We start from the raw sequence: 25,638 nt of genomic DNA on the forward strand, positions 1-25,638 counted from the left end.
CTATATCATCAACCGCTATGGCTCTCAGGACTCCAGACTTGGACTGGGGGACCTATATCATCAACCGCTATGGTTCTGAGGACTCCAGACTGATACTGAACAACACCAGTAGCTTTCCTGGTTCTGCAGCTGTCAGGTGGCAGATCATGGGACTTCTAATAAACAATCTCCTCCTATGTGTCTAAATCTGTCTATCTATCTATTATTGGTCTGTTCTCTTGAAAACTCCAGTTAATACAGGTAGTTACCCAAAATCATAGCATCAAGAACAATACCTGACAAGCAGAAGGTAGGTACTATGGGATTTCTCTTCCTCTCCTCACTTTCATAGTAAGCACAGGATAAATTTTACAACAGAGTGCTGAACTTTATTCTCCATCATTTGCCAGTGTGCGTGTGTATGTGTGTGTGTCTCAGTCATGATTTACAGATATACGGAGGCAAACAGGTAGACTGTTTAGGATGAGATCTGAGAGACCTGGGCTTCTCTGGTGGCTCAGACGGTAATGAATCCACCTGCAACACAGAAGACCTGGGTTAGATCCCCGGGTTGGGAAGATCCCCTGGAGAAGGTAATGGCTACCCACTCCAGTGGGTATTCTTGCCTGCAGAATTCCATGGATGGGGGAACCTGGTGGGCTACAATCTTTGGGGTCACAAAGATTTGGACACGACCAAAAGACTTACACTTTCTGGGGAAAATGATCAAGTCAGGAAAGTTATCCCTCCCCTAGCCACCACTTCCCTAAGGAATTTATTGAATGGGAAAAGCCCCAGAGTTAGAGAGAAGCTCTGGTTGAAGGTCATGGTTGCACAATCCCACGGAGACTCCCACGACTTCCATCAGGCTCCTGTCACTCGTCTACATAGTAGGAGTAAGGGACTGAGCCTAGATAGGATTTCTGAGATGTCTAAATCAGATGATGCACATGAAAACACTTGAGAGATGCAGAGTGGCTTTAAAAGTGACCACATTATTGAGGGGATCCTGCATTGACACTCTTACCTGGCTGCCTTCACTACCTCTAACACATTATTAAAACAAGGGCCAGAGAACAAAATGCTCTGGGAAGACTTTAACACATAGAGATTCATGAAGAATTGTAGCGTGTGTGTGTGTGTGTGTGTGTGTGTGTGTGTGTGAGATCTGCCCATTCATTAAAACACCAATCCCTCTGTTAGGGATATGGTGAACAGGAGACCCCTGGGGCATAAAAAGGCAAGGGGTAGTCTCCAGAAAACCCCCCAAAGTGAATGAAGATCTAGTGAGATAGTCCTTGAGGAAGTCTGAAGTATGGAAAGTAAAGAGAGACCATTGTGTTGGGAATACTCTTCTGAAAGATAAACTCTTAGACCTGACAGTTTCTGGCAAAGGTGGATAAAGACATCCTATTTTACAAGAGCTGGTTTACTGAGAAGGGGGTGTTGGGGAGGGGTGGAAGATATGCAACTTTGAAACTGCCTAGGTACCCACAACTTAGACACCCCAGATGTGGAGTCTGAAGTTAATAATATACTTTCTGGTCTGGACAGGAATGCTTCAGGTATATTGCTGGGTGAGGTGGGGGTTCCTTTGGGAGAATCATTATGGAGAAAACAAGGAAGCCTTGAGCATTGCTGTGAACTTTCCCAGAGCCTGGCCTTCCTGGAGGGTTGGGCATCCCACTGTGCTTACTGGTAATTACCAGACACACTCAGCTGCTCAACGGGCTCAGATGTCAGAGGATGGTGCCTCCCTCCCTGTTTCTCTCTTCCTGCTGGCTGTCTCTCCCAGGGAGTCTTTGCCATTTTCCCTGCAGAGTCCTGCTGGCCCTGGTGGGGAAGCAGAACAAACAGAGGTTATGCTGTTGATTCTTTTCTCTTTTCCCCATGGAATCACTGAACTGCACCTGGGGAAGGGGAATAAAGGGGGTCATTAGATTCTGGGGGAGGAGGGGACAACCTTTGAAATAGTCTTTTTTGGGTGACACCTGAGCAATCCAAGTCTGCAATTTCCTCCATGACTGTTCATCCTTCTCAAATAAGTCCCCTAATAACAGTGTGGGCGATGGATGGAGACAGGGCAGTTGAATGTTAAAATAGATTCCAAGGAGATATTAAAAGCCAAAGGACTACCTCAGATCAGATCAGATCAGTCACTCAGTCGTGTCCGACTCTTTGCAACCCCATGAATCGCAGCACGCCAGGCCTCCCTATCCATCACCAACTCCCGGAGTTCACTGAGGGGTGGGGAAAACAGACGGGTGAGCCAAAGGGACGAGATGGGAATTCTGCTGCCTTGTGTGGTAAGAAGCTGGAATCTTTTGTTCATTCTATTGCTCAGCACACCATCATGCTGATGCTTCATAATCCTTCGGCATCTTCCTCCCTATTTCCAGAGTCACCAAGCTAACCTGAACCTTAATTGTCTTTCTCCTTGACAATTACGGTTATAGACTCCCTGCCCCCAGGCCCTGCCACTTCCAGTCTACCCTGTAGATGTCACCAAATCGAACACTCTAAAATATAATTTTAAACCTGTCATTTTCCTGCTTAAAAACTTCAGCAATTCTCCAATGTCTGCAAAGCAAAGGCTGAAAATCTTAGTCTAGAAATCAATTCTGCCAAGATCTTAGACATTCTGTGTCCACTATGAAGGCTGCAACCAGATCTTATTCATCTTATGCTATGCTATGCTATGCTAAGTCACTTCAGTCGTGTCTGACTCTGTGCGACCCCATAGATGGCAGCCCACCAGGCTCCCCCGTCCCTGGGATTCTCCAGGCAAGAAAGAACACTGGAGTGGGTTGCCATTTCCTTCCCCAATGCATGAAAGTGAAAAGTGAAAGGGAAGTCGCTCAGTTGTGTCCGACTCTTAGTGACCCCATGGATTGCAGCCTAACATGCTCCTCCATCCATGGGATTTTCCAAGCAAGAGTACTGGAGTGGGGTGCCATTGCCTTCTCCGCTTATTCATCTTACTGTCCTAATACTGATATGTAAGGTCTAGGAGAAAAAAAATTGGATTCATTTTTCATTGCTGACATATAATAAAGTTCTCAAATGATTGTTGTTGGATGAACATGTTAATTAGCTCATTAAATATTGTATGGCACAGTATATGGTAGGTGTCCAAAGTCTTTGCTGAACCAAAGGGTGAGTGGAGACAGGCAGAGAAGAAAGTGATGCTGTCTTAAAACAGGCAGCTACATAGATGGATGGCCACTAGGGTTATGGGCCTCAGAATTAGAGCAAGGCAGTAGAAATTTTGCTGAAGGAGTTAAAGATATGGATAAAGCGGAGGCTTAAGGCCATCTGAAATTCAGACCAGATATTGGAAATGGAAGCAGACCAGAGAGGGAGACTGAGTGAGCTGAAGGACCATCAGTTCAGTTCAGTCTCTCAGTCGCGTCCAACTCCTTTCGACCCCCTGAACCGCAGCACACCAGGCCTCCCTGTCCATCACCAACTCCCAAAGTCCACCCATGTCTATTGAGTCAGTGATGCCATCCAACCACCTCATCATCTGTCGTCCCCTTCTCTTCCTGCCCTCAATCTTTCCCAGCATCAGGGTCTTTTCAAATGAGTCAGCTCTTTGCATCAGGTGGCCAAAGTTTTGGAGTTTCAGCTTCAACATCAGTACTTTCAGTGAACACCCAGGACTGATCTCCTTTCATGAAGGACCATAGGTGGGCACTATTTAAGGGGACAGGTAGTTATGAAAGCAAAGCTGTTGAAAGGAGAGTTTGGGAGCCCAGGTAAGGGGACAAGGAGTCATGAGCCATCTGGGTGAAAGCGAGTGACTCAGACATTGTGAACACCAACCAGGATGTGATGGATAAGTTTTAATAACTGCTATTGCTAAAAAGCCTCTGGATGAAAGTGAAAGTGGAGAGTGAAAAAGTTGGCTTAAAGCTCAACGTTCAGAAAAGGAAGATCAAGGCATCCGGTCCCATCACTTCATGGGAAATAGATAGGGAAACAGTGGAAACAGTTTCAGACTTTATTTTTTGGGGCTCCAAAATCACTGCAAATGGTGACTGCAGCCATGAAATTAAAAGACACTTACTCCTTGGAAGGAAAGTTATGTCCAATCTAGATAGCATATTCAAAAGCAGAGACATTACTTTGCCAACAGAAGTCCGTCTAGTCAAGGCTATGGTTTTTCCTGTGGTCATGTATGGATGTGAGAGTTGGACTGTGAAGAAAGCTGAGCGCCGAAGAATTGATGCTTTTGAACTGTGGTATTGGAGAAGACTCTTGAGAGTCCCTTGGACTGCAAGGAGATCCAATCAGTCCATTCTGAAGGAGATCAGCCCTGGGATTTCTTTGGAAGGAATGATGCTAAAGCTGAAACTCCAGTACTTTGGCCACCTCATGTGAAGAGTTGACTCATTGGAAAAGACTCTGATGCTGGGAGGGATTGGGGGCAGGAGGAGAAGGGGACGACAGAGGATGAGATGGCTGGATGGCATCATCAACTCAATGGACATAGGTTTGGGTGAACTCCGGGAGTTGGTGATGGACAGGGAGGCCTGGGGTGCTGCGATTCATGGGGTCTCAAAGAGTTGGAGACGACTGAGTGACTGAACTGAACTGAACTGAACTGATTGCTTTATATGGATGGGGCTTCAATTGTGGATCGTATCAGTATCTTTGAGACTTGCATGACAGCTGAAAGCCCATTTGTCAGAAAAATAAATAAACCCAAGTAATTTTTCACACAATTACAGAAGCCGAGAGATTTCCCTGAAGGAAATCCCAGGTTCAAATAACCTGTTTTATGTAGTCTGGACACCTCATATTTACATTACTTTTTTGGTTTTCATCATCCATAATACATTGAATCCTTGCAACTCTCTGAAATTAGTAATAAATTATTCCTATTTTAAGGAAACTGAGCTTTCTTGAGAAAATGTGCCTTGTCCAAGGGAGAAGTAAGTAGCGGCATATTTAGAGTAGAAGTCAGGTTTTTGGGGTTTGAGTTGAATGGTTTGTTTTTCCTCTCATATGTTCACCCAAACAAGCTGTGCTAAGATTTCTGCATGAACCAGAAGGCACTTTCACAAGTGTTGTTTGAGCGCCTACCATGTACCAAGGACTGTACAAGGCCCTTGAGACACATCAGGGAACAAAACAGCCAACATTCCTGTTTTTGTGGAGTCCAGACCCAAGCTGAAGTCAGTGTTTTCCCAGCCTAAAAGCCTGGGTTGGATCATATTCTGGCCATAAATTATTGATTCAGGTACTTAATGAAAAGCTATAATCTAGTAGGCAGCATTCTAAGTACTAGTTGTCAAAGGTAGGGTTTTATGTCAGGAAACACTGAACAAGCATGCTTCATCTTCCATCACTAGCTATCACAGAATCTACTCATTTTCATCTCTTGTTGTTGTTGTTCTTTTTCCATTAATATATTTTTAGGCTTGAGTCTCTCTATTTTCCATCTTACCAAAGGGAAAAGACACAAATAAGTCATCTAACACATGGTTGTTCAGAAAAGGAGCAATAAAAACTAGACTAAGAGTTGGGCCACCCAGTGCCCCAGAACCAACTTCATCATTTGTGGTACTCCTTTTCCCCACCTGTAAAGCAAGTATGTATGTTTCTGTGCTTCTCTTTGTCGTAAACTATGAGGGATACCTGAGAACTTTGAGTGTATTTGAGAGAAAACTTAAAATTGCAAGGTCGTGATATACAGAAGGTGAGAGAAAACTCTCCCCCACAATTGGTAGCTGCCTGCTTTGGCTCTGGGAACCAAACAGCTCTTAGCTGACTGGGATGTAGGGGGCAGGAAAGGTGAGAGGCAGGACAAAATCTTAGTTTCTCATTAGAGAAGGAGCAAGACAGATTAGTGGATTCGACTGTCGCGTGTAGAATATTGTGGGCTCTGCTTCCTTCTGAAGAGGTTGGTGCCCTTTGAAAAAGCAGTCAGAGAGGCTGTTACTGGACTGGAAAATGTGGGACAAACTCAGACTCCGGGAATGTCAGAACAGAAGAGACCTGATAAAGCTTGTGCAATTCCCTTCATCTATTTTGCATGTGAAGGGCACTTAGGGGTAGAAGGTGTGACTGGGAAAGGTGACATACCCATGGTCACAGAGCTCAGCCAGCAGGGCCATGACAAGAAATCGAGGGAACGCCCCTTGTTGCCAAAAACGAAGTGAACCTCCTCTTTGTTCTGCTTCTCGCCGCCTTTAGTAAAATCGTTCTTTTCCTTCCATCTGCTACTTGCTTAGCATCTCAGAATTAATAAAATGTGGTAATAACAGTTATCCCTTCTTGACAGCCTGGAATCTGACTCTTAAAAATTGAAGATGTGACTCATTAAACCTCTAGGTATGTTTTTAAGAGTCATTTTGTACATGATTAAATGTTTATAATGAGAGTTGATAAAATTATACCTGTGGTTTGAATTTTCAGTTTAGATACATTCTCCTCCATTCTTTCTCTTCCTCACTCCACCTAGTCTGAATTCTCTCTCCAGTGAAAATATTGAATATTAAAATCTCTCTCCCTGCTTGTACCTAAAATATCTCTTTCTCAAAAAGGATTCTCACAGTGTTTATTGGCCCCTTGTGTGCTAAGTCACTTTAGTCATGTCTTACTCTTTGTGATCCTATGGACCACAGCCCACCAGGTTCCTCTGTCCATGGGATTCTCCAGGCAAGAATACTGGAGTGGGTTGCCATGTCTTACTCCAGGGGACTTTCCTGACCCAGGGATTGAACCTGCCTCTCCTGCATTGGCAGGTGGGTTCTTTACCACTAGTGCCACCTGGGAAGCCCATTTGGCCCATTTGGCCCTTTACCCTCCTGGATTAATTCATAGCGCATGCTCTACACCCTGGTCAACCCCACTCTGATCTACTGAAACATCGTTATTCATGAAAGAAATCCAGGCAGACTTCAGAGCAAACTAATTCCCAGCAAATTATTCAGCCTCTTTGCGTCCAGTTTGAGTCTCTAGAAAACAGATAATTAATTCTTAACTCTTAGATCACTGTAGGACTAAATATAAAAATAATCCCTATCATTTCTCCAACACCTACTTCTGGCACCAACATGTGCCAGAGCAAGTCCTTTACACATCTTATTTAATTCATTCATCATAATTGTTCTCATCACTACCTGCATTTTACAGCTTAGAAAACAGCATCAGAGAAATCCCAATATTCCCCGTTGGGGTAGAGTATTTGAATAATGAATCTAACTTGAAGAACCCTGCCATTTTCTAGCTCACCACATGGATTTCTGGGTAGCATTGGTTCTCAATCTGTGCTACGTTGCCTCTCAGAGGACATTTAACGATGACTGGAGATAATTTTAGTTTCACTCCTGGGCAAAGGCATTACTGGCAACTAGTAGAGGCCAAGGATGGTTCTAAGCTCCCTACAATGCACCTTGCAGAGTCCTGCATCAAGGAAATACCTAGCTTCAAGTATCAACAGTGCCAAGACTGAGAATCACTGCTGTGTAGCATCCCATTGTATGAATTTGCCATAATTGATTCTGCTAGATGGACATAATGTGATGAATACAAAGGGCCAAGAACACAGCGGACCTTCAATAAATGCCAGCTACCCTGGTTAGCATTGCTACTTTTAGATCTGCTTCTCACTGTTTCCCCTGATACCTGCTAGCTAGAAGCAGCAGTTCCCTCATCTCTTTCAATGACTACTTACTTTCTTTATAGCTATTAAATAGCTATAATAAATGAATATTTGATACTCATTTATTATAGCTATTTAAACACATTTTTTATCCTCTTTAATTCATTGTCATTTTCTCAAGGGAAACAGTTATGTTTATTTTCTTTTGTATCTCCCCATGTATTTAGCATGGCACCTGGCCCACACTCATTGAATTTGAGAAAATGGACAATTTTCTGAGGAAAGGAAGGCAGGGCTATTATGTCTATTTTATAGCTGAGGAAATAGGCTCCAAGTGACCACGTTATTTAAAACTGCATGACTTACAAGTGACGGAGCTTCTCCTAGAGCTCACCTCTGCATCCAGCATTATCTTACTTAGCTGCTATTTCTGTAATCAATTACAGACCACAAGAACTATAGCCCATTCTTTTAGAGAGAGGTGTCTAAGAGAGCCTGTGGATTCAGCAAGCAAAACTGATAAGAAAAGCAGTTCCAATGTGCATCTGATCTGGAGATGTCTGTTGTGGGGTCTACAAATAGAACTGGAGAGATTTTACCATGGAGGCCAATCTGCTGGGGAAAATAGATGGTGGAGAGTCCAGGCATCTGTATTTGAGGCCTGAATTTGAATTGGCTAGTGGTGCAGCACTGGATAAGATACGGTACCTTTTTTCTGCTCATTTTCCTCATTTGTCAAACAGGGACATCATGCCCATTCTAATAAGCCTACACATTGCTCTGAGAAAACGTATGCTGAGTACATTCAATCCTCACAATTCACAGCAGTTGTGTTCTATGAAATCTCTGCAAACACTGATCTGGTGAATATTGAGCTAGTGCTCCTAAGGTGATATGGGCGGAGTTGACATAAGCTCTGAATCGAACATTTTCATCAACCAATAAGTATGTAAACTTATGTGTGTTTCATTAAAGACACCTATTTTAATGTATAGTGCCAATTCATTAGCATTGAACTTATGGTCAACAGCCCTGTAACTTGTGCCTGAACAAAGCTGAGTTAACACATCTGTTTTATCTGTAAGGCACAGTAGAGTCTTCTTGAGCTTAGGAAAACTAGATGGCATTTTAGCCCTATGCTTGGTGTCATTTCAGTGAAATGACCAACAGAAAACACAAAGAGGCAACCAACATGGCACCATATGTACCACAGAAAGACACTTGTTTATAGGATAAAGCTGAAATAAGAAGGCAGGGCATTACCTTGTTCAGTCTCTGCTAGGAACGTGAATGTCAAAGTACAGTTCTTCACTGCCTATGTCTGTGAATGACCATAAAAGCACATGAGTATTGACCTGGGGTGACAAATGAGCTTTAGCAAGTAGGAAAATTTGGAAACTGAATCCATGAATAATGAGGATCAACTGCACATAAGTTTTAAGAATTGGGTCATTAATATGACCCACAGAGACTGAGACAGAACTGTGTCTGAGTGTCTCCTGTGGAGGTCCAGGCCAGCAGTGGCCTGCCACAGGGACAGGGGCTCTGGGTGCAGCTGACCTGGGTATGGCATAAGCCCTCTTGGAGGAGGTCACCATTAACCCCACCATAGAGCTGCCAGAACTTACACAGGACTGGGGAAACAGACTCTTCTGTGCACCAGGACCCAGGAAAAAGGAGCAGGGACCCCATAAGAGACTGATCCAGACTTGCCTGTGAGTGTCCAGGAGTCTCTGGTGGAGGTGTGGGTTGGTGGTGGCCTGCTGCAGGGTTGGGGGCCCTGAGTGCAGCAGTGAGTGAGTGGGACCTTTTGAAGGAGGTTGCCATTATCTTCATCACTTCCACCTTAGTTTGGCCTCAGGTCAAATAATAGGGAGGGAACACAGCCCTTCCCATCAACAGAAAATTGGATTAAAGATTGGAAGGACTGATGCTAATGCTTAAACTCTAATACTTTGGCCACCTCATGTGAAGAGTTGACTCATTGGAAAAGACCCTGATGCTGGGAGGGATTGGGGGCAGGAGGAGAAGGGGAGGACAGAGGATGAGATGGCTGGATGGCATCGCCAACTCAATGAACATCAGTTTGAATAGACTCCAGGAGTTGGTGATGGACAGGGAGGCCTGGTGTGCTGTGATTCACGGGGTCGCAGAGTCAGACATGACTGAGTGACTGAACTGAACTGAGCTGAATTGAACATGACCCTGCCCATCAGAACAAGACCCAGTTTCCCCCTCAGTCAGTCTCTCCCATCAGGAAGCTTCCATAAGCCTCTTATCCTTCTCCATCAGAGGGCAGACAGACTGAAAGCCACAATCACAGAAAACTAACCAATCTGATCACATGGACCACAGCCTTGTCTAACTCAATGAAACTATGAGCCATGTCGTGTAGGGCCACCCAAGACAGACGGGTCATGGTGGAGAGTTCTGACAAAATGTAGTCCACTGGAGAAGGGAATGGCAAACCACTTCAGCATTCTTGCCTTGAGAACTCCATGAACGCATGAAAAGTCAGAAAGATAGGACAATGAAAGATGAACTCCCCAGGTCAGTAGATGACCAATATGCTACTGGAGATCAGTAGAGAAATAACTCCAGAAAGAATGAAGAGATGGAGTCAAAGTAAAAACAACACCCAGTTGTGGATGTGACTAGTGATGGAAGTAAGTCCAATGATGTAAAGAGCAATATTGCATAGGAACCTGGAATGTTAGGTCCATGAATCAAGGCAAATTGGAAGTGGTCAAACAGGAGATGGCAGGAGTGAACATCAAAATTTTAGGGGTCAGTGAACTAAAATGGACTGGAATGAGTGAATTGACCTCAGATGACCATTATATCTACTACTGTGGGCAAGAATCCCTTAGAAGAAATGGAGTAGCCATCATAGTCAACAAAAGAATCCAAAATGCAGTACTTGGATGCAATCTCAAAAACGACAGAATAATCTCTGTTCATTTCCAAGGCAAACCAGTAAATAGCATAGTAATCCAAGACTATGCATGACCAGTAATACTGAAAAAGCTGAAGGTGAATGGTTCTGTGAAGACTTACAAGACCTTCTAGAACTAACACCCAAAAAAGATGTCCTTTCCTTATAGGGGAATGGAATGCAAAAGTAGGAAGTCAAGAAATACCTGGAGTAACAGGCAAATTTGGCCTTGGAGTACAAAATAGCAGGGCAAAAGTTAATAGAGTTTTGCCAAGAGAAAGCACTGGTCATAGCAAACACCCTCTTCCAACAACACCAGAGAAGACTTTACACATGGACTTCACCAGATGGTCAATACCAAAATCAGGTTGATTATATTCTTTGCAGCCAAAGATGGAGAAGCTCTATACAGTCAGCAAAAACAAGACCAGAAGCTGACTTGTGGCTCGGATCATGAACTCCTTAATGCCAAACTCAGATTTAAATTGAAGAAAGTAGGGAAAACCACTAGACCATTCAGGTATGATCTAAATCAAATCGCTTACAAATATACAGTGGAAGTGAGAAATAGATTCAAGGGATTAGATCTGATAGACAGAGTGCCTGTAGAACTATGGACGGAGTTTCATGACATTGTATAGGAGGCAGTGATCAAGACCATCCCCAAGAAAAAGAAATGCAAAAAGGCAAAAATTGTTGTCTGAGGAGGCCTTACAAATAGCAGTGAAAAGAAGAGAAGTGAAAGACAAAGGAGAAAAGGAAAGATATACCCATTTGAATGCAGAGTTCCAAAGAATAGCAAGGAGAGATAAGAAAGCCTTCATCAGAGATCAGTGCAAAGAAATAGAGGAAAACAACAGAATGGGAAAGACTAGAGATCTCTTCAAGAACATCAGAGATACCAAGGGAACATTTCAGGCAAAGATGGGCACAATAAAGGACAGAAACACTATGGACCTAATAGAAGAAGAAGATATTAAGAAGAGGTGGAAAGAATACATAGAAGAACTATACAAAAAAAATCTTCATGGCCCAGAAAACCATGATGGTGTGATCACTCACCTAGAGCCAGAAATCCTGGAATGTGAAGTCAAGTGGGCCTTCAGAAGCATCACTACGAATAAAGCTAATGGAGGTGATGAAATTCCAGTTGAGCTATTTCAAATCCTAAAAGAGGATGCTGTGAAAGTGCTGCACTCTATATGCCATAAAATTTGGAAAACTCAGCAGTGGACACAGGACTGGAAAAGGTCAGTTTTCATTCCAATCCCAAATAGGGCAATGCCAAATAATGCTCAAACTATTGCACAATTGCACACATCTCACACACTAGCAAAGTAATTCTCAAAATTATCCAAGCCAGGCTTCAATAGTACATGTACTGTGAACTTCCAGATGTTCAAGCTGGATTTAGAAAAGGCAGAGGAACCAGACATCAAATTGCCAACATCCTTTGGATCATCAAAAAACCAAGAGACTTCCAGAAAAACATCTACTTCTGCTTCATTGACTTTGCCAAAATCTTTGACTGTGTGGATCACAATAAACCGTGGAAAATTCTGAAAGAGACGGGAATACCAGACCACCTTACCTGCCTCCTGAGAAATCTGTATGCAGGTCAAGAAGCAACAGTTAGAATTGGACATGGAACAACAGACTGGTTCCAAATTGGGAAAGGAGTATGTCAAGGCTGTATTTGTCACCCTGCTTATTTAACTTCTATGAAGAGTACATCATGAGAAAGGCTGGACAGTATGAAGCACAAGCTGGAATCAAGATTGCCAGGAGAAATATCAATGACCTCAGATATGCAGATGACACCACCCTTATGGCAGAAAGTGAAGAGGAACTAAAGAGTCTGCTGATGAAAATGAAAGATAAGAGTGAAAAAGTTGGCTTAAAACTCAGCATTCAGAGAACTAAGATAATGGCATCCAGTCCCATCACTTCATGGCAAATAGATGGGGAAACAATAGAAACAGTGAAATACTTCATTTTTGGGAGGGCTCCAAAATCACTGCAGATGGTGACTGCAGCTGCAAAATTAAAAAATGCTTGCTCCTTGGAAGAAAATGTATGACCAACCTAGACAGCATATTAAAAAGCAGAGACATTACTTTGCCAACAAAATTCCATCAGATCAAAGCTATTGTTTTTCCAGTAGTCACATATGGTTTTGAGAGTTGAATTATAAAGAAAGCCGAGTGCTGAAGAATTGATGCTTTTGAACTGTGGTGTTGGAGAAGACTCTTGAGAGTCCATTGGACTGCAAGGAAATCCAACTGCTGCTGCTGCTAAGTTGCTTCAGTCGTGTCCGACTCTGTGCGACCCAATGGTCGGCAGCCCACCAGGTTCCCCAGTCCCTCGGATTCTCCAGGCAAGAACACTGGAGTGGGTTGCCATTTCCTTCTCCAATGCATTAAAGTGAAAAGTGAAAGTGAGGTCGCTCAGTCGTATCTGACTCTTTGCGACCCCATGGACTGCAGCCTACCAGGCTCCTCTGTCCATGGGATTTTCCAGGCAAGAGTACTGGAGTGGGGTGCCATTGCCTACTCCAGGAGATCCAATTAGTCCATCTTAAAGGAAATCAGTCATGAATATTCATTGGAAGGACTGGTGCTGAAGCTGAAACTCCAATACTTTGGCTACCTGATGCTAAGAGCTGACTCATTTGAAAAGACCCTGAGGCTGGGAAAGATTGAAGGCAGGAAGAGAAGAGGACTATAGAGCATGAGATGATTGGATGGCATCACCGACTCAATGGACATGAGTTTGAGCAAGCTCTGGAAGTTTGGTGATTGACAGGGAAGCCTGGCGTACTGTAGTCCAGTGGGTCGCAAAGAGTGGGAAATGACTGAGCAAGTGAACTGAATTGAACATTAATATGAAAATTATGACAAGTAATTCACAAGAGAAAAAATGTTAAATGGTCAATGTACACATGAAAAGGTGTTCAACATCACTACTCATCAGGGAAGGGAAAATTAAAATCAAAATGCAATATTACTGGATATGCACCACATTGACCAAAATATAAAAGATTAATAATATTAGATGTTGGAAAAGGCGTGGAGCAATGGGAACTCCAGGTACTGCTGACGGAAATACAAAATCAGTACAGACACTTTGGAAACTTATTTTATAGAATATACTATTGTTGAATATATGCCAATATTAAAGCCCAAGATTTCCACTCCTAGATGTACACCCAACAGAAATATCTACACATGTTTACCAAATTACATGTATATGGAACAGTTATCTTTTATTTCCTAAGACAGTAAAGAAACTAAATGTCAGCCTAGCAGATTAAAAAAATATGACTAGGACTTCCCTGCTGGTGCAGTGGCTAAGACTCCCTGGGTGCTCCCAATGCAGGGGGCATGGGTCCATCCCCGGTCAGGGAAGTAGATCCTACATGCTGCAACGAAAGATCCCATATGCCACAACTAATGATTCCATGTGCTGCAATAAGACCTAGTGCAACCAAATAAACAAATACATAGAAAAAAAAGACAGATATTGAGCACCCTTTTAAAAAAGTATGACTAAATTTGCAATAGAATACTATACAACAGCAAGAATGAAGGGACTATAGCTACACTCAACAGAGATGATTCTCATAAACATAATTTTGAGTCAAAGAGACAGACATAAAAGAGTATACCCTGTATGATTTCATTTATTTAGAGTTCAAGAACAGGTAACATCTATCTACAGTGCAGATCACAACAATCTGTGGAAAATTTTTAAAGAGCTGGGAATACCAGACCACCTTACCGTGCCTTCTGAGAAATCTGTATGCAGGTCAAGAAGCAGCAGTTAGAGCTCAACATGGAACAATGGACAGGTTCCAAATTGGGAAAGGAGTACATCAAGGCTGTGTATTGTCACCCAGCTTATTTAACTTACATGGAGAGTACATCATGCAAAATGCTGGGCTGGATGAAACACACTAGAATCAAGATTGCTGGGAGAAAAATCAATAACCTCAGATATGCAGATAACAACACCTTTATGCAGAAAGCAAAGAGGAACTGAAGAGTCTCTTGATGAAAGTGAAAGAGGAGAGCGAAAACGTTGGCTTAAAACTCAACATTCAGAAAACTAAGATCAGGGCATCCGGTCCCATCACTTCATGGCAAATAGATGGGGAAAAAATGGAATCAGTGACGGACTTTATATTTTGGGGCTCCAAAATCATGGCAGATGGTGACTGCAGCCATGAAATTAAAAGATGCTTGCTCCTTGGAAGAAAAGCTATGATCAACCTAGACAACATATTAAAAAGCAGAGACATTATTTGCTGGCAAATGTCCATCTAGTCAAAGCTATGGTTTTCTAGTAGTCATGTATTGATGTAAGTTGGACTGTAAAGAAAGCTGAGAGCCAAAAAATTGATATTTTTGAACTGTGGTGTTGGAAAAGACTCTTGAGAGTCCCTTGGAGTGCAAGGAGATCAAATCAGTCAATCCTAAAGGAGATCAGTCCTGAATATTTATTGGAAGGACTGATGCTGAAGCTGAAACTCCAAAATTTTGGTCACCTGATGTGAAGAACTGACTCATTGGAAAAGCCCCATATGATGGAAAAGATTGAAGGCAGGAGGAGAAGGGGACAACAGAGGAAAAGATGGTTGGATGGCATCACTGACTCAATGGAGATGAGTTTGAGCAAACTCCAGGAGTTGGTGATGGACAGGGAAGCTTTGGGTTCTGCAGTCCATGGAGTCACAAAGAGCTGGACTGAGCAATGACTGAGCAATTGGACTGAACTGATCTATAGTGTTGAGTTCAGTTCGGTCACTCAGTCATGTCCGACTCTTTGGACCCCATGAATCAGCACACCAGGCCTCCCTGTCCATCAGCAACTCCCAGAGTTCACTCAAACTCATGTCCATCGAGTTAGTGATGTCATCCAGCCATCTCATCCTCTGTGGTCCCCTTCTCCTCCTGCCCCGAATCCCTCCCAGCATCAGAGTCTTTTCCAATGAGTCAACTCTTGCCATCAGGGGGCCAAAGTGTTGGAGTTTCAGCTTTAGTATCAGTCCTTCCAATAAACACCCAGGACTGATCTTCTTTAGAATGGACTGGTTGGATCTCCTTGCAGTCCAAGGGACTCCAAGGAGTCTTCTCCAACACCACAGTTCAAAAGCATCAATACTTTGGCGCTCAGCTTTCTTCACAGTCCAACTCTCACATCCATACATGACCACAGGAAAAACCATAGCCTTGACTAGACGAACCTTTGTTGGCAAAGTAATGTCTCTGCTTTTGAATATGCTATCTAGATTGGACATAACTTTCCTTCTAAGGAGTAAGCGTCTTTTAATTTCATGGCTGCAATCACCATCTGCAGTGATTTTGGAGCCCCAAAAAATGAAGTCTGACACTGTTTCCACTGTTTCCCCATCTATTTCCCATGAAGTGATGGGACCAGATGCCATGATCTTCGTTTTCTGAATATTGAGCTTTAAGCCAACGTTTTCACTCTCCTCTTTCACTTTCATCAAGAGGCTTTTAGTTCCTCTTCACTTTCTACCATAAGGGTGGTGTCATCTGCATATCTGAGGTTATTGATATTTCTCCCAGCAATCTTGATTCCAGCTTGTGCTTCTCTCAGCCCAGCGTTTCTCATGATGTACTCTGCATGTAAATTAAATAAGCAGGGTGACAATATATAGCCTTGATGTACTCCTTTTCCTATTTGGAACCAGTCTGTTGTTCCATGTCCAGTTCTAACTGTTGCTTCCTGTCCTGCATATAGGTTTCTCAGGAGGCAGGTCAGGTCGTCTGGTATGCCCATCTCTTGAAGAATTTTCCACAGTTTATTGTGATGCACACAGTCAAAGGCTTTGGTATAGTCAATAAAGCAGAAGTAGATGTTTTCCTGGAACTCTCTTGCTTTTTCGATGATCCAGCAGGTGTTGGCAATTTGATCTCTGGTTCCTCTGCCTTTCCTAAAACTAGCTTGAACATCTGGAAGTTCATAGTTCATGTATTGCTGAAGCCTGGCTTGGAGAGTTTTGAGCATTACTTTACTAGCGTGTGAGATGAGTGCAATTGTGCCGTAGTTTGAGCATTCTTTAGCATTGCCTTTCTTTGGGACTGAAATGAAAACTGACCTTTTCTAGTCCTGTGGCCACTGCTGAATTTTCCAAATTTGCTGACATAGTGAGTGCAGCACTTTCACAGCATTATCTTTCAGAATTTGAAATAGCTCAACTGGGATTCCATCACCTCCACTAGCTGTGTTTGTAGTGATGCTTCTTAAGGCCCACTTGACTTCACATTCCAGGATGTCTGGCTCTGGGTGAGTGATCACACCATCGTGATTATTTGGGTTGTGAAGATCTTTTTTGTACAGTTCACCTGTGTATTCTTGCCACCTCTTCTTAATATCTTCTGCTTCTGTTAGGTTCATGCCATTTCTGTCCTTTATCGAGCCCATCTTTGCATGAATCAAGGCAAATTGGAAGTGGTCAAACAAGAGATGGCCAGAGTGAACGTCGACATTCTAGGAATCAGCAAACTAAAATGTACTGGAATGGGTGAATTTAACTCAGATGACTATTATATCTCCTACTGTAGGCAGGAATCCCTTAGAAGAAATTGAGTAGCCATCATGGTCAACAAAAGAATCCGAAATGCAGTACTTGGATGCAATCTCAGAAACGACAGAATGATCTCTGTTCGTTTCCAAGGCAAACCATTCAATATCATAGTAATCCAAGCCTGTGCCCCAACCAGTAACACTGAAGAAGCTGAAGTTGAACGGTTCTATGAAGACCTACAAGAACTTTTAGAGCTAACACCCAAAAAAGATGTCCTTTTCATTATAGGGGACTGGAATGCAAAAGTAGGAAGTCGAGAAACACGTGGAATAACAGGCAAATTTGGCCTTGTAGTACAGAATGAAGCAGGACAAAGGCTAATAGAGTTTTGCCAAGAGAATGCACTGGTCATAGCAAACACCCTCTATATTGGTAGAACCTATTGAATGGACAGAATAGTGTTTATTCTTGAGACAATGATTAGAATGCACCTCAGGCAATTTCAACATGGCTGGTGACATTCTGTTACTTGATCAGGGTACTTACACAGCATCCTCACTTTCTGAACACTGACGAGCTGTGCATTTTCCTGTGTATACTTTGTCCTTTAATAAAATTTGAAAACTAAATTTTTATAAGTGGAGATAGACATTGCTGTTACTTGTTAATTAGTCACTAAATCATGCCCAATTCTTCTTGCAACCCCGTGAACTGTAGCCACCAGGCTCCTCTGTCTGTGGGATTCCCCAGGCAAGAGTGCTGGAGTTGTCTTCTCCTCCTCCAGGGGCTCTTCCTCACCCAGGGATCAAACCTGGGATCAACCCTGCATCTCCAGCACTAGCAGGTGGGTTCTTTACCACTGAGCCACCAGGGAAGCCCTGGAGGAACATCTGCTGTGTGTCAAACATTTTACTCAGCACCTTAAAGCACCTACAGGGAGGCCTGGTGTGCTGCAATTCATGGGGTCGCAGAGTTGGACACGACTGAGCGACTGAACTAATAACTAAAGCACCTATGAAAACACAATCCTGTGTGTTTTCATAGCTTGTCTAATAATACAAATCATGGATTGCACTTCCTAATTTTAGAAAATCACCAGATCTCACTTTGGGTCTTAAAAGTTAAAATCTTTAAAGTATAGTATTGGACACCAGATACTGAAATAGATGATGTTATAATCAGCCAAGTTTGACATATATTGACTGCTATGTGATCTGAGGAGTGAGTTTAATGTGATGTCTACTATATCACATGAACATAAATGGTGACTTTTTAAACTTTTAGGTACAGTTGCCTCCATTCTATAGATGAAGATCCAAGGTGCAGTGAGGGAACATGATTTATTTGAGGCCACAGCTGGAAGCAAATGTTTTCTATGTTATCTCACTTTATGCTAATAACCAGTCAAGGGAGTAAATTCCATTATGCTTATCTTACCCAGAAGCAAACTGTAGCTTGAGGAACTTAAGTAAATTGCCCAAGGACATTTAGTCAGAAAATGGTTGAGGTGGAACCAGGTCAGTCTAACTCAGGAATCTCTGATGGATTCTTTTCTCATAGGTCTTGCCATAGGATAGGTTATAAAGGGTAGAAGAAGGTAAATCCAGGAGCACAGAAGACAGACTATTATTTTTACATTTCAGATGCCTGGTCTCTAACACGTACCCTCTTTTCTACTTAGTATCTTCACGTCTGAGCAATTAGGGTAGGATACATACTCAGTCGAATATGACTGAGTGACTGAACTGAACATACTTCTCTGATTCCATCTTTAAATAGAACATGTCAATGGTGGGGGGAAAGGAGATGATAGCATGCTTGGATGTTGTGATCTGCGTCTCAGTTCAGTTCAGTTCAGTCCTTCAGTCGTGTCCAGTTCTTTCCAATCGCATGGACTGCAGCATGCCAGGCCTCCCTGTCCATCACCAACTCCCGGAGTTTACTCAAACTCATGTCCGATGAGTCGGTGATGCCAATAAACCATCTCATCCTCTGTTGTCCCCTTCTCCTGCCTTCAATCTTCCCTATCATCAGGGGCCTTTCAAATGAGTCAGCTCTTCGCATCAGGTGGCCAAAGTATTGGAGTTTCAGCTTCAACATCAGGCCTTGTAATGAATATTCAGGACTGATCTCCTTTAGGATTGACTGATTTGATCTCCTTGCACTCCAAGGGATTCTCATGAGTCTTCTCCAACATTACAATTCAAAAGCATCAATTCTTCAGCTCTCAGCTTTCTTTATGGTCCAACTCTCACATCCATATATGACTACTGGAAAAACCATAGCTTGGACTAGACGGACCTTTGTTGGCAAAGTAATGTCTCTGCTTTTTAATGTGCTGTCTAGGTTGGTCATAGCTTTTCTTCCAAGGAGTAAGCCTATTTTAATTTCATGGCTGCAATTACCATCTGCAGTGATTTTGGAGCCCAGAAAAATAAAGTCTGTCACTGTTTGTTTCCATTGTTTCCCCATCTATTATACACAAAGTGATGGGACTGGATGCCATGATCTTTGTTTTTTGAATGCTAATGTTCAAGCTGGTTTTAGAAAAGGCAGAGGAACCAGAGATCAAATTGCCAACATCCGCTAGATCATCAAAAAAGCAAGAGAGTTGCAGAAAAACATCTATTTCTGCTTTATTGACTATGCCAAAGCCTTTGATTGTGTGGATCACAATAAACTGTGGGAAATTCTGAAAGAGATGGAAATACCAGACCACCTGACCTGCCTCTTGAGAAACCTATATGCAGGTCAGGAAGCAACAGTTAGAACTGGACATGGAACAACAGACTGGTTCCAAATATACGTCAAGGCTGTATATTGTCACCCTGCTTATTTAACTTATATGAGAAATGCTGGGCTGGAGGAAGCACAAGCTGGAATCAAGATTGCCAGGAGAAATATCAATAACCTCAGATATGCAGATGACACAACCCTTATGGCAGAAAGCAAAGAAGAACTAAAAGCCTCTTGATGAAAGTGAAAGAGGAGAGTGAAAACGTTGGCTTAAAGCTCAACATTCAGAAAACTAAGATATTTCTCCCAGCAATCTTGATTCCGGCTTGTGCTTCATCCAGTCTGCCATTTCACATGATGTACTCTGGATATAACTTAAATAAGCTGGGTGACAATATACAGCCTTGATGTGCTCCTTTTCCAATTTGGAAACAATCTGTTGTTCCATATCCGGTTCTAACTGTTGCTTCTTGACCTGTATACAGGTTTCTCAGGAGGCAGGCAAGGTGGTCTGGTATTCCCATCTCTTGAAGAATTTTCCACAGTTTGTTGTGATCCACATAGTCAAAGGCTTTGGCATAGTCAATAAAGCAGAAGTAGATGTCTTTCTGGAACTCTCCTGCTTTTTTGATGATCCAACAGATGTTGTCAATTTGATCTCTGGTGCCTCTGCCTTTTCTAAATCCAGCTTGAACATCTGCACATTCATGACTGTGTCTAGGATAGTTGTAATGTGCCATCTACTCACACAGATAGCATACTTTATTTGGTTACCATCATTACTGATTGGTGAATCTAAGAGGCAGCCCTACCAGAAACAGAGCTTTCTCTTGTCCTTATTTTCTGTGTCTGAGTACTATCTCTGAGAGCCAAGGTGGTGACTAGAATATGTTTTGTAATGTCAGATGTCATGAGCAATGATTCATTGTTATTGTCAAAGAGGGAGAATGCTCCTGTCTCAGGTGTCAACTGAAAAACAATGCACAACCTGAGAACTGTGTGTTAAGTTTTATTTGGGGCAAAATGAGAACTGCAGCCTGGGAGGCAGTGCCTCAAGATAACTGAGCGGCTGCTCCAAAGAGGCAGTGGGAGGAAGGTCAATACATAAGGCTTTGGTGAAGGTGGCGTTCAATACCATTAATCACTCACTTTACAAAAGGTTTTCTGCTGGTCACCATGATGGGATTTACTGCTTTTCTAGATATGAGGAGATTGAGGTCATAAAACATGTTCCTAAAAACATCCAACTGTTTAAAGACCTGGCTCAGACGGTGAAAGCATCTGCCTACAATGTGGGAGACCTGGGTTCGATCCCTGGTTTGGGAAGATATCCCTGGAGAAGGAAATGGAAACCCACTCCAGTACTCTTGCCTGGAAAATCCTATGGATGGATGGAGGAGCCTGGTAGGCTACAGTCCATGGGGTCACAAAGAGTTGGACAGGACTGAGACTTTATTTTTTTGGGCTCCAAAATCACTGCAGATGGTGACTGCAGCCATGAAATTAAAAGACGCTTACTCTTTGGAAGGAAAGTTCTGACCAACCTAGATAGCATATTCAAAAGCAGAGGCATTACTTTGCCAACAAAGGTTCGTCTAGTCAAGGCTATGGTTTTTCCTGTGGTCATGTATGGATGTGAGAGTTGGACTGTGAAGAAGGCTGAGCGCCGAAGAATTGATGCTTTTGAACTGTGGTGTTGGAGAAGACTCTTGAGAGTCCCTTGGACTGCAAGGAGATCCAACCAGTCCATTCTGAAGGAGATCAGCCCTGGGATTTCTTTGGAAGGAATGATGCTAAAGCTGAAACTCCAGTACTTTGGCCACCTCATGAGAAGAGTGGACTCATTGGAAAAGACTCTGATGCTGGGAGGGATTGGGGGCAGGAGGAGAAGGGGAGGACAGAGGATGAGATGGCTGGATGGCATCACTGACTTGATGGACGTGAGTCTGAGTGAACTCCGGGAGTTGGTGATGGACAGGGAGGCCTGGCGTGCTGCGATTCATGGGGTGGCAAAGAGTCCGACATGACTGAGCCACTGAACTGAACTGAACTGAGCAACTTCACTATCAAAAGACCTGTCCCACCAGATTCCCTGGAGCACAGAGTGCCTCACTCCACCATGAACTCCCTCAGGGGTTGCTGAAGGTCAACAAGCGTAGTAGCACAGGGTTCAATCTCCACAGAGGCAGATGTCAAATGCCCTTGATGTTCGGTCATTGACAATGCTCTCGGCAAGTGCCAATTTGTAGTTGACACAGGTTGAGTGAAGAGGCTGATTTCTGACCCCTTTTGCTTATAGAGCAGAATAATCTTCCGTCTCACTGCCTACCACTTTTACTAGTTCACCATCATTTGTTAAAATTTAGGGCCACATTTTATTAGTGGGCAGGATCTCCATATCTTAATGAAAAGAAACAGACCCTGACCTATGTTTTTTTTTTTTTTTTTCACTTCCTGTACTTATGTGTCATTCATTTCCACTAAGTGGTTCTCATCTGGTAGAAAGATGTAAGACTTTTTCCTTGAGTAGGAGGTGAGGCATCTCTACTCTGTTCTCTGGAGATTGCTTTGGAGCTCTGGGTATAGGCTGTACAGTTTATGCTACCTTAACACTAGAGACAGTGGGAAAATATATTCTCTTTTTTCCTGCGTCACTCCTTTTTTTAATCCTGTGACACTGATGGATGTCATGTTGATTTCATTTTCATGGCATTGCAAGGGCAGGATCCTTACCTTAAATAAAGCTTCAATGGGAAGGGTTGAAACAGCTCTGAAGGCTCTAGTCCAGCTTTTGTTAAGAAAGTCATAATTGGCTTTTGGCTTGCCTACTGTTCATGTGCATGTAAATCCCTTAGCCTGAGGTCCCTCTGCTATCTGCTCTTATCCCGCCATCACCGTAGCCAGTACATGTTTATCAGGGTCATCATAATGATCTTTATTCTCAACATTAGAAAGCTTTGACTTCTACTGACTAAAAGCCTTGGCCACCACTGACTGATACCCCATCATGGAGGCAGCGTCATGCTTGGTATATTAAGTAGCAGCCAGAGGCACAGAACTTTCCATCATCCAGACATGACTGACATGGTCTAGGCTCTGCCCCCTCTTCCTTACAAGGGCCCATTCACAATGCAGATTGATCATGTTTATTTACAGTTCGGAAGGAGACACAAGGATGACAAAGAACTCTCAGTGCTTATGCAATCCCACCTATTTTGGGAGAGTCCCAGACACAGAGAAGTGCAGAGATTTCAGCTTTGATAAATGGAAAACCAACCAGACCTGAGATGGAAAAACCAACTGCAACCATTTTTCTAACATTTTGGCTTTGATCACATATCCCAGTTTTGCTTCCGGCAATTTTGCATCTAATCATTTAACTCCCATGTGGTGGTGAAAGGTACATTAATCGATCATGGTTTAGATTCATTGACATTCAGCCCAAACATTCTGGCCTTGTAAGAATAGTCCAATTTCCCAATGCCTGCAGGCAGTTGCTAAGCTGTTGCCCTGTGTTTCAGAGAGGTGGGAAAGTATTCCTTTGTGCAAGAGACAGAAATTCCTAAATCTAGAGGATGAAGAGGAAGAGAATAAAGAAGAAGAGGAGGAGCAGGGGAGGGAGGAAGAAGAGAAGGGGAGTGCCAAAGTCCCGTTTGTGACCTTGCTTAGCTTTTTCAATCCAAAATGGGGGTTGGGGGTGAGAGGAGTCATCTGGCTGAGGGGTAAGGGGATGAATAGAACCAGAGCAAACTTCTAATGAAGAGACAGGCTGACATGAAGGGCAGAACATTGGCTTTGGGAACAGATTGAGATTTGAGATTTGGCTATACACTAACTAATCTGTTGCTACTTTGGACAAATTTCCTCACTTCTCAGCTTCTCAGTTTTCCCAGCCATAAAACTGGGATAAAAATCTTGATTTTTCAAAGGCTGCCCTATGGATCGTAGGTACTGTACCTCATAGAGGTGGTAGCATATTGCTTGGCTTTCAATAAAAGATATGTACTATCCTTCTTTAATTCTACATATTGAATAGATAAAAGGATATAGGACAGACATTTGTTTCTCTAGGTGCCCACTCCATAGTAAATTAAATGTAATGTTTCCTGGCTACCATAATAAAGCTGGACTATACATCCATGTTTGACTACAACATCACAATTATTCCCGTCATCCAAGTAGACGGCTTGAGGTTATCTTGACTCTTCTCCATCCCTTTAGGCTCACATCTGATTATTCTCTAAGTCCTAGCACTTCACTGCTAAAGTATTTCTGAAATCCAGGCCTCTTAGTGCTTCCCAGGTGATGCTAATGGTTAAGAACCTTCCTGACAACGCAGGAGACATAAGAGACGTGGTTTCAATCTCTGGAAAGATTCCTGCAGGTGGAAATGGCACCCACTCCAGTATTCTTGCCTGGAGAAGTCCATGGAGAGAGAAGCCTGGTGGGCTACAGTCCATAGTGTCGCAAAGAGTTGGGCATGACTGAAGTGACTTATCACACAGCATCCAAGCCTCTTATTTCCTTTTGCCTTTCCTGCTGATATCACCTTATCTTTATTTGCTAAACAGGTGCTGACATTTTCCTCTTTCTCTTTTATTTATTTATATTTCTAAGTTGTTTAAAATTTATATTGGAGTGTAGCTGATGATAAAAAAAAAGTTGTGAGAGTTTCAGGTGCACGACAAAGCAACTCAGCCAGAAATATACATGCGTCCATTCTCCCCCAGACTCCCCTCCCATCCAGATTGCATATAACACTGAGCAGAGTTCCATGTGCTATACAGTAGGTCCTTGTTGGTTATCCATTTTAAATGCAGCAGAGTGTACATGTCCACCCCAAACTCCCTGTTTCTTCCTCTAAAGCTTTTCCCGGGTAACCATTAGTTTGTTCTCCAAGTTTGCGACTCTGCTTCTGTTCTGTAAATAAGTTCATTTGTGTCATTTCTTTTTAGATTCTGCATGTAAAGGATATCATACAGTATTTCTTTTTCTGTGTCTAACTTCACTCAGTATGACATTCTCTAGGTCCATTCATGTTGCTGCAAATGGTATTATTACAGTCTTTTTAATAAGGCCTCTTATTTCTGTATCTGTTCTTGCTACTCTTGCCATAGTTCTGGAACTAATCTTCTCTGTCCCATGTTGTTGCAACTCTTCTTAACCGTAAAAGCTTCCTGTACATTAACTTATTTTCTAAGCTAATCATCTTTTTGAAATGGCTCAAATTCTAAGCAATGTTTGATTGTCCTATATTGTCTACTGAATGGGGTTTTATCATTTGTCTTGGTAGTCTGGATGTCAACATTTTGATTCTAACCTCCCTTCCTATGGTGGATCTCAGTGGAGGTGACTGCACTCTCCCAGGGTCATGTTTGGTTGTCAACACCAGGAATGGGGGTTGCTATAGTATTTAGTGGCTAGAAGCTGAGGATACTGCTTAACATCCTACGATGCACAGGATAACATAAAATCATTTGGCCCCAAGTGTCCATATGCCAAGACTGAGAAAACTTGCTTTATAGCTGAGGTAATCAGAGCAAGGCTGGAAATAGAAACAGTAGGCACAATTGCTAGTTAATCAATGGGAAGTTGAAAGAAAGCAGGACAGAGTGTGAGAAAGAAGAGGAGAAGATCAAGAACGGTGTGCCCTTCTAATACACGCTTTGCTCCACAGTAGGAAATGAGCATGAGTGATGCAGAAAGTGGGCCGCAGTGGACAGCTGGGCATAGGATAACCTTCAGGAGAGCGCTGAGCGATGCACATACAAGATAGTAGGTTTGCGAAAGGAGAGAGATATTGTGTTTTCTCTAGGGCACTTC

At 42.8% G+C, this 25,638-nt stretch overlaps 1 long non-coding RNA gene across 5 annotated transcripts in view; it reads right to left on the reverse strand.

Annotated features, from left to right (window-relative positions):
* Positions 1-346: 346 nt before the first annotated feature.
* Positions 347-25,638, reverse strand: part of LOC129651789 (uncharacterized) — a 61,739-nt gene continuing 36,447 nt past the window's right edge. Inside the window, exons 1-4 of one of the 5 annotated variants that reach the window (XR_008714302.1) lie at positions 8,855-8,900; positions 2,116-2,219; positions 1,676-1,812; positions 347-516 (exon numbers count right to left, since the gene is read on the reverse strand). This is a non-coding gene — a long non-coding RNA (uncharacterized LOC129651789). Of the gene's footprint in view, positions 517-1,675; positions 1,813-2,115; positions 2,220-8,854; positions 8,919-9,219; positions 9,432-25,638 lie in introns of those variants that run through there. The other 4 variants (XR_008714303.1, XR_008714304.1, XR_008714305.1 and 1 more) reach the window with 4 other exon arrangements.

Source organism: Bubalus kerabau, chromosome 4 (genome assembly GCF_029407905.1).
Source record: "Bubalus kerabau isolate K-KA32 ecotype Philippines breed swamp buffalo chromosome 4, PCC_UOA_SB_1v2, whole genome shotgun sequence".
In the NCBI taxonomy this organism is placed as follows: domain Eukaryota; kingdom Metazoa; phylum Chordata; class Mammalia; order Artiodactyla; family Bovidae; genus Bubalus; species Bubalus kerabau.